Source organism: Lepisosteus oculatus, chromosome 11 (genome assembly GCF_040954835.1).
Source record: "Lepisosteus oculatus isolate fLepOcu1 chromosome 11, fLepOcu1.hap2, whole genome shotgun sequence".
Classification (NCBI taxonomy): Eukaryota; Metazoa; Chordata; class Actinopteri; order Semionotiformes; family Lepisosteidae; genus Lepisosteus; species Lepisosteus oculatus.
This window is the reverse complement of record NC_090706.1, coordinates 23258752-23269278: the sequence shown is the minus strand read 5'-3', so window position 1 is coordinate 23269278 and position 10527 is coordinate 23258752.

Genomic DNA, 10527 nt, shown 5'->3' with positions numbered 1-10527 from the left:
ACTACTGTCAGCTTGGTAAAATACTTGGAAAAGTATTTTATGTTACTGGTAATCCTTATTGATCATAAAGGACAATTCCAAAGTTTAATACTGTATCTCATAATCGTATTTTGCATTTGTATGAATCCTGAACACTGCATTATTAATGTTAATGAAGATGACTAAAAAACGCAAAGAAATGTTTAGGAGGTAATTGCCAAAATAAGCAAGCACTACAAAAAGTATCCATCCCATGAGTAAGTTGCAAACTTATATAATTAAAATGGTTCTGACTGAATCACGCAGAGGTCAGCATGAACAGTACATCTTGTACTAAATAATTGAATCCATGCCACAGAAGCACAGAGCTGCCCAAAACTTCTTCATTGAAAATAATGTTTTCCAATCCTGCAGAATGTGGGCTGCTTAGTTGGATTCAGTGTAACGGTGAATGTGATGGCTTGGCGCCTGATCCAGTTTGTTATCCAGTTTGTTATTAGGTCACAATCTAATGTCCCTATAAATACTATTAGACAAGGAAGTATAAGGTTGTGTCCCACTGAACTATCCTTATTTCATCAGCAAACCCCTGAATGTTGTATAGGTGGTGTAGTGTACTGTAGTGCCTGAACTAAAAGTTAAAACTGAAAAATTACTGACACAATTAACAACAAATATGTTTGCAGCCATGATGTTATGCATTTTAATTGATACTACCTATAAAGTACAGATTGTACAAAATATTAAGTAGGAAGCAATTTCCTATCTACCGAATGGTAATAGAATAATGACAGTTCACACTGTGCAGATTTTGTCCTTAAAAAAAGGTGTTTTGATATGTACAGTTGTTTCCTAATCACAGCTCTATCCTTTTTAATATTAGATCTGCATGTCTGTATTTGAACTAAATTAAAAAACTTTCTTTTTCTCATTTTTGTTGTTGTGTGAAAAAAAAGTTATTGTTTGACTCAAATAATACTCAATTAAATGTGTGAATTTTCTATTAGTTTGAGAATAAAACTCACTTCACCAAAGAGAAGACATTTTTACATTTATTTTTTTGCTCCCAGATGTACCCTTCAATTATGGGTTATAACCCATCATTAGCTAACCATGGTGCAATATGTTGGAAATGCCTTCAGAAACTGAGACAGATTCCTTTTCCAAATTCTGAACATTTAAGTATCTTACTATACATGGAGATATTCAAATTTATGTGGAAGAATTAATAACTTAATGGTTGACATACTTAATTATTGGAAGTACTAAGTGAAGTACTTATCTAGTTTTTAGTTAAATGCTCTCCATCACCCTTTTGTGTACTACCAATTTGGTGTAGGAATGCTTCTTCAGCCAGGAGTAGGTTAAGAGTAGGTTAATAACACTTTATCAAGGGTAAATATTGATAAGCATTCCAGCAGCCATATCACCCTGCAACTCACAACTGGTAACCCTCTGAAACTATGCAGTTGTAAGCCTGGTCAGTACCTGTATGGGAGACCTTCTGGGAAAAACTAAGGTTGCTGCTGGAAGAGGTGTTAGTGGAGCCAGGAGGAGGTGCTCACCCTGCAGTCTGTGTGGGCCCTAATGTCCCAGTATAGTGACGGGGATACTATACTGTAAAAAGGCACTGTGCTTTGGATGAAACGTAAAACTGAGGACCTGACTCTGTGTGGTCACTAAAAATCCCAGGGTGTTTCTCAAAAATCACGAACATCCTGGACAAATTTCCCATTTGCCTTTACCATTCATGTCCTCCTAATAATCCCAATCTATGAATTGGCTTCATTACTCTGTTCTTCTCCCCTCTGATAGCTGATGTGTGGTGAGCACTCTGTGTGTACAATGGCTTCCATTGCATCATGCAGGTGGAGGCTGTACTTTGGTGGTGGTGGAGGGGAGTCCCCATCACCTATAAAGCGCTTTGAGTGGAGTGACCCGAAAAGCACTATATAAGTGTAAAGAATTATTATGAATTATTATTCCACTGTAATCCAGTACTTTAAATGGCAGGTCAAAGACGGCAAAGTACAGTTCTGAAAGTTAAAGCAAACAATTTAAAGAGCTACACAGACCAAAACAATTTTAATTTGTTTGTTTGTTTGTTAGTTTGTGTGAAGGAACAAAATGTGATCCAGAGATAAATTCCCAAAGCAGCAGTACTTGAGTGGCAGAATGTCAGCAGCATAGGGTTGAGATTTGGAAGCCATGACTCTCCCAGATTTCTAGCAAACAGTTACACATCCAACTTCCAGGGCATACACAGGCCAGCAGTGACACAGTCTGTCAAAAAATTAATGGTTTAACGGGAGGGCAGGCCGGAAGAGATTATCTGACTTTCCTCATGCTCCCTATACAGTATTGTTAATAATAATAATTCCTTACACAGTGCTTTTCTGGACAGTCCTCTCAAAGCACTTTACAGGTAATGGGGCCTCCACTCCACCACCACCAACGTGCAGCATCCACCTGGATAATGTGACGGAAGCGATAATGCACCAGAACACTCGCCACACATCAGCAATCATTGGGGAGGAGAACAAAGGACGCCAAAGTTACAACCCTACTCTTTTTAAGAATCACCCTGGGATTTTTAATGAACACAAAGAGTCAGGACCTTGGTTTCATCTGAAGGACAGCACCTTTTTTACAGTATAGAGTCCCCGTTACTATACTGGGGCATTAGGACCCACATAGTCTGCAGGGTGAGCACCCCCTGCTGGCTCTACTAACACCCCTTCCAGCAGCAACTTTTTCCCAGGAGATCTCCCATCCAGGTATTGACCAGGCTCAGACCTGCTTAGCTTAAGTGGGTTGCCAGTTGTGAGTTGCAGGGTGATATTGCTGTGAGCAGGGCAAACTGGGTAACAATTACAAACAATAAAACAACAATTGTTGAAGGCACACATCCACATGCAAGGACAGGCCTTGAATATAGTGCCAGACCTGGGGTGCTATCTGCCAGGAGTTTGTATATTCTTCCCATGTTCTTGTTGGTTTCCTCTGGGTGCTCTGGCTTCCTTCCAGTGTCCAAAGACCTACAGGTTAATTGCCTACTGGGAAAATTGGCCCTGGTATGTGTGTACGTGTTTATGTCTGTCCTGAGATGGGAGTACAGTACATTACCTTGTGCCTGTTTGTTGCTGGGATAGGCTCTGGCTTCCCTACAAACCTGAATTGGAAGAAGCAGTTAGAAAATGGATGGGTGATAATCAGAGGACAGGAGGGTATGTGATATAGATAACAGTGGCCTAATCTCAGATTTCTAAACATTTAGGAAGAATCCTGGTTTGTGTTCCTGTTTTTTTTCCTTCTGGTTTGACTGCTGTTCCATTAAGTACCTTCAAGAACATCTGCATGCTTGTCTGTAAAGGTGAAATATATAAAAAAACTTTAGTTCTGCATTCAACAAAAAAACAATTCTGACTACATTAATGCCCATAGTTTAAAATATCTTGGAAAATATCATAAGTATAGGTTTCTGGTAATCAGATTTTGAACTGATTCCTTTGCCTTCCATTTTTCCACTGCTGGATGACTAAAGCAGCCATATTTGTTTTTTATTAATCCAAATTCTGGCCAGCCATTATTTACTTTATTTTTAACAATGTAAATTACATATCCACACATGGAACATTTGGTGATTTTTTTTGTATAAAACAACTGTTTTGTTCTGTGGTCTTACAGCTGCATTGTGCCCAGTCTGATTTGATTGCTGTTTAACTAGCTCTGCAGTTCCTCAAATGTTGCTGGCTCTCCTATTTACTGACATTCTATTCCATGTTTATATTTATGCTTTTGGAATCAACTCAAACATAGAACTACCAGTTCAAAACATATTTACTCTACCATGGTTAATTTTGCAGCACTGTAGTGAAAACAAAAATGTGATGAATTGTTCAGGAATTTTGATAAGCTGCTCCAATAATATTCACTTACTTGAGAACATATTGGTAAAGGTATTCCTACATATTTTATAAAAAGGCCAAAATAGAAATGTCCAAAACAATACTGAAAAATTAAAATAATCTTGTCTGAAATAAATTGAAGTCATTAAATGAACTTCAGGAGTGATAACAATGACAAGTCTATTTTACACAGCTGTACCTTATCACCATTACTATGAAAACTAGCTATACATATTGAACAGAAATACAACCGTTTGTATTCATGTCAAGAATCCTTCCTGCACTCCATCTCCACCTTGCTGGTGCCCCTTTGTTCACTCCTTTCTGAATGGGGTTCGAGCCTCTTCGTCCTATGGCCTGGAGGCTGTTCATTAACGAAGCAGGTTAAGCCAAACCTATTCTATCAAACTTTCATAATTCTTGGATGTTACTGTTTCTAGGGAATTCTTTTTAAAATGGTAATAAACATTTTAATTAGTTCAAATATTTAACATACTGAACTTGCAAATAGTCAAGTAATTAAAGTGAAAACAGATTAAGGGTTACATCGAATGAATCAAACTATGTTTCATAACTGACATCATCAGAAATTTAAGTTGTATAATTGAAAATTATATTTCACACACTATCCATGGGTTCCAGAATTCTAGACAGAAGTAAATATTAAAAGCTTCAGTTTCATAAGTATATATGTCAAGTTATCAAGTATAAAAAATATATTTTGGATTCTCATATAAAAATGAAAGTAATAAATGAAAGCTTTGCACTATTCAAATAATTAATGTCCTGTGGTAAAAATATCACTTTTATTTTGAAAGTCAACTTGTTTTGCTACTGTCATTAATCTCAACTTAACATGTTTAGTGCAAGCTGACCCTTGTCTTGATTAATAAGAGGGTTACAGGCCAAGTTTAATACATGTGTGATGACTACCAGTGGACCACTGAATAATACTCATGTTGGAGTTTCAATTTTTCCACAATATCTTGGCTCAATGTAGCAAAGACACCTGTACTGGACTGGTAAAATAAGAATAGATGGACTGGCCCCTCCAACCCAGCCACTCACTTGAAATTTGCTGTACCATTCAGTTTTGACATATGGCAAAGTGTCATACAGAAGGGTGAGCGTTAATAGGAAAAATGTCTCACCCTTCAGTGAAGTGACTGCATGACTGTAGAAACTGTCAGGAACCACTGTCCTGAGTCAATTCACCCCAAGAAGATTAATGCCAACCTAATCACCAGCGGTACTCTGCCAGTGGTTTGCTAGTTGGAGTTTGAAAGCCATACTGTTTGTTATCTGCTCATTCCAGTGCATTGTAGGAATAAGGAATTATATCATTTAAGTCATTAGTGAAAGATAAATGTACCAGGACATAAAGAAAGGACCCTAAAGACAACAGTGTAACAAAACATCTGCCAAGATAACAATTTGGTTAGGACAAGGAGTTGAATACTAGAAAGGAAAGGACTATGAACCTCTTCAAACCTCATAATTTCTAACAGACCTTTACTTCAAGTCAGGAAAATTACAACCCACCTCACCCACCAACTTCCAACCAAAGTTCACCAAAGTGCACCACAAGACACCTAAGTACCATTTTCACTTCTGATTTTCAGAGTTGCAAATTTAGTCTGAGATATCTTTAAATTTGCTACTTGGTTTAAGTGCTTTTCCTTTAGAAAATACTCCAAATTGAAAAATGCTTTCTAAAGAAATATTCAGACTTTCCTAATCAGACATGGCCAACCATGGTCCTGCAGAGATTCAGTTGAGCAGATCTTATTAGTCAGTATTAAAACAAATTTGTAAAGATTTGTAATACACATAAGGTTTGGCTGAATTAGTAGTGGTTCAATAAATCATGAATGGCTAGCTGTGGTCTTTGAGAGCTATGGAATGTTGCCACTCTCATTTCAAACATTTCAAACTATGTAATTTACAATTATTAATTGTAGCAGTAAATCACGAAATTGATTCTTTTAATGGCCTTAGAATCCAACCATGCGATATAACTCAAACAACGCGCACACACAGGTACTAATACACGAGGATACATTTATTAATACATAGAATATGCATGTAAACCTAACAGATCTTATCGAGAGGGTTATCAGAATACAAAAGGTATATATTCAGTCAGTTACAAAGAGTTACACATATCAAGAGAACATACGTTCAGTATATCATTCATTTAGACCGTTTCGTAAATGAACTTGGTTATAACTTCTACATTGGATACTCAAAACAAGTACATAACTCTAAGGAATTAAATTGATATCAACTGGTTGGGATAACAATTGAATTCTAGAGCTGTAATGCATTGAAGTTGAATACTCATCCAATCTCTGGGGATTCAGATATCCTGCGGGCTCTCTGGCTCCGTGCCAGGCTGTGCTGTGAGGCTTGCGACGGTGAGCTGCTGATGCTCACTGACTGGCTAGTTAGTGTTGCCTTTAACTAGCAAAGTTTGTGCACAGGAGAAAAGATGACTGTGGGTCCCAGCAAGTCAGGAAGAGGACCGGTTAGTTCCTGATGAAGCGCTAGTTCTGAATAGTGATTCAGCTGTCCACAGTTCCGACCTGTTCACGAGGCTTGCTGCTGATGCTAACCTCGGGTGGATCCTCTGGTTACTCTCTGGAACCTCCGCTCTAGACTCTTAGAACAGAGGAAAGTTCTGGCACTCGGACACACTGGCCGTTCCGTGGTTGTCCGGGCTGAGTCTCAGGATGGTCAGGAGGCGCGCTGCGAGAATGTCCTGCCCTTGGGAGCCTTTCTGCTCCTGGGCCGTCCTGCCCTGGAATTGTCTCGCACCCCTGGAATTCTCCTTTGAATTCTCTTTAGAAAAGTCCTTCGAATAGTCATGGAGCTCTGTGTTGCCTGTTTTTACCTGGAAGAACTTCAGCTCGTTCATTGGTTGAAAGTTTCATGGGCATCAGAGTCCCAAGTGGGTTACTCGGCCCTACCAGTTCCTGATTGGTTGATCAAGGTGAGATATGAGTCACTTACTCCTGAGACCTAGGAATGCAGTCCAGATGTCCATCTGGCACTCCCTAGACAGATAGGCACCAATGGATGACCATTGATCATGATAGCCAGGCTTAGCTAAGTGCATCCCCATTTGGGAGCTGTCCCTTATCAAAAGAAAACATCTTTAAATCAGCCTGCATGAATAACTTCTCTGTGGCTGCACCACAGAGATGAAGAGAGAGATGGGGCCTCATCTGGGAAAGCACAGCAACACTTAATTCTGTCTTATTAACAAGCATTGCCGCTACAACAGTAATCTGATGGTTTAACCAAGATAACCAGGTTTGGATATCACCCCAACCAAAAAATACAGTCAAGTACAGAAGAGAGGCTATTGTCTAGAGCACAATACAAAACAATGAAAAACAGTTTGCTTCTTAAAGTAATATCACCTACACAGGGTTGCAAATTTAGAAGTGGTGGCCACAATGGTTTGGAACATTCCACTGCAAATCTCCATATCTTTTCCATAATGGTAGATTCACACAATACATTCAGTACTCTCCTGTCAATGTGTGTGAGGAAGAGTTAGTGTAAAATGGCTTATTTTTACCTGGATTCTATAAATGCCTTTTTCCAGTCTATTATACTTATAATTATCCATGTACCAAAATTGCAGTAGTTCCCCTGGGGTGTCACTTTACTGTTCTATAGTTGACTTAATCTGTAGCCTGATGAGCCCTAATAAGCATAGTTGTTCTTTGCTGTGATTCTTTCTAAGCCTTTTAGCTCCTATCAAGGGCAGAACTACAATATGCTCCAATGCCATGTTGATTAGTAAACAACTGTGGATGGTGAGTTATTTTGTTTTTTGTCCTGTGTTTCCATGATTAATCTTAGAAATATGAGAGTTTTGAGGTTGGTAAATGTTGAACAGTATTCTCATACAAGACTTCACTATTGCAGTGGCTTTTTGGTATTTTTGGTCTTGTTGGTCTTTTGTCCTTTGGTGTGGTATGGAGATAGAGTAATTTTGTGCCAATTCATCTTTGAGTTGTTTTGACCTGTTTAAATGAGGTGCTGTGGAAGTCTTGGAATTTACTGATGGGACTTTGGGACAAAATACACTTCTTACGGGCCTGGATTGCCTAAATCTGTTGCAACTTCATGAGAGGTGCCCTAGATGAGTTGAAGAGGACATTCTGCTCCAAACAGCAGCCTGCCTTGTAGGTCATGTGAAGTTGAAAATATGGGCTACGGCTGTGGTGCTTGTTCATTAGGACAGACTGGAGGCTCATGGTAAGGCCATACTTTCCCCAGTGTAAAGTGTGATTTGTGATGTGAAGAAACTACTGTGGAGTTTAATTGTATTGTTTTATTTGTAGTTCTCTGATTGTTGTTTCAGGAATTGAAATGGTTCTTTTTTGTCTTTTATCACTTTGTGCAACTTTCCTTTTTCTTTTTCTTGCATTGCATGTGATCCACTCAATTTTGTGATTCATTGTATGATGTAACTGGAATGTTGAATTTTTATTGTTTTATTTTAATCCTGCTTGAATTTATTGACCTAAAAAATAAAGTTGAAACAGTTGTCTGTGGTTTATTGCCTTAACTAAATCTACGTGAAACAGAATGAAACACTTTTAGATGGTTTTGTTTTTAACACGAATTAAAAAGACATGTGTGACAATACTGTAGCTCAACGTGTGTGTATTGTGTTGTGAAACAATACAAGGAACATTTTGGCAAAATATTTTCTATTCTATCTGATCTCATTCTCCAAAGCATTTTAAACCCCTCAAACAATGAAAACTGAACACATAAACACAGCACTGGTAACCGTGTTCAGATCCAGCTGCTCCTCAGCTGTGTACTTACTTTGCTGCCAACACACACTGCTGTTTTTTTAAAGAGGAAACCAGGACCACAATAACAAGTCCCTTATGAACTTCATCTGCAATCAGGACCATCCGTTTAAGAGGAGAGCCCAAAGAAAGCCTAACCAAGATTAAATAGGATTGTTAAGCTTGAAAACCTCTCATGCAATTATATTATTTTACAGTGCTTATGTAAAGGGATGAGCAGGACGTGGGTATATACATATATCCATATACAAAATCTGAAAATAATAAATGAATAGTCTAATTTTTCATCATGTAATCATTAGATGGCCCACTGTGTTTCAAACAAGGAGGAAGGCAAGTCATAAATACTGTAGTACACATCTACTGTCTTCCATCTTTTGCATTTTTTGCAAATATTTTGGCAACATCATCCAAAAATCAGAGGCCACAACCCTCGCTGGTTATTTTTGTAGTCCACAGCACCCCTTCTACTGACCATGTTTACATGGAAAAGCAATCTAACAGGAAATAATGTCTCGACGCATTACAATAACTTGTTTCTGCCGACAACTGAGTTAAAAAAATCAAGTTTCACTTGATAATTGGAAAATATCCCTGTACCTTAATACCCATCTGCTGGCTTTTAAATTCACCTGCTCCCAGATGGTTGCAAAAAAGCTTGCAAGGGGTAGGGGAGTCAATATATTAAAAAACTTCTTTCATTTTTCTGCAAATACTACTTAAATTGACTATTTAGCAATATAGTATGAACAGCATCCTAGCAATATGTAATACCTCTTATCTCAGTCACACTTCAGATAACTTTCATATGTCTCTTGTGATGAAAAAACGAAACCAGGGGAAGCATTTAAAATCATTTTGCAATTAGCTCACCATGGCATGTGAAACAAGGCACATGAAACACTTGATAGCTGCTGCTTTTTGTTTTTTGCATTGATACTGTACAATAGATCAATGTAGGGCATAGATGATATTTTGGATGGAGTGCCAAATCCAATCCTTTTCCAAAATAAGCTTTGTGTATTTGCTGTGAACAACGCATTTTGCGTATCGAAGTTGTATTTAAAGCCAAGCTGCACATATCTTCAATTAAACTGTCATTTATGCTGCAAAGAAGACACCCCTTATGAAAATGACTAACAGTAATTTCTTTAAATGCTGTAATGCCTTTGCAGCAGGAGCTCATTTTGAGTGCAGGATGGGGCCTGTACTGCAGAAACTGTTGGCTTGTACAGTATCTGGGACATTTTGCTAGGGTTCTCTGACAGTACACAACTTGCTGTGGTAGAACTTGCTGTGTTTTAGAGTCAGAGCTGCTTTAAGAGTCATAGTGGTAATAAGCTGAGCTATCTGATCAAACCATCGTTAAAAACAGACAATTTGAATATAAAAAATTGTTTAATCTAAATTTGCAAAAGGACACCAAAATCTGAAGTCTGAAAGACAATTTAATTGGTACCAGTGATGCATTATTTTGCTTGGATTATGCTAATCTTGTACAGTATCATTCTCGCTTTGCACCACCAAAGGCTTACACAAGATAATTCAACTTCATAACATTAATGTGCTTCTCTGCTGAGGAAAATAAAACTGCAAATGAACACAAATATTCACCCAGATATGTGTATCATTACTGTAACATATACTCTTCTAAAACAATATGCAATACAATATTTATAACATCAGGTGTTTTAATACCCAGTGCTAATAACCAGTTATCACCAAAATTACTGCTATGTGGAAATGGCAACTGAAATCTGAAATACGTGAAAGTGAAAAAGGTTATTTTGCCAGATAAGTAT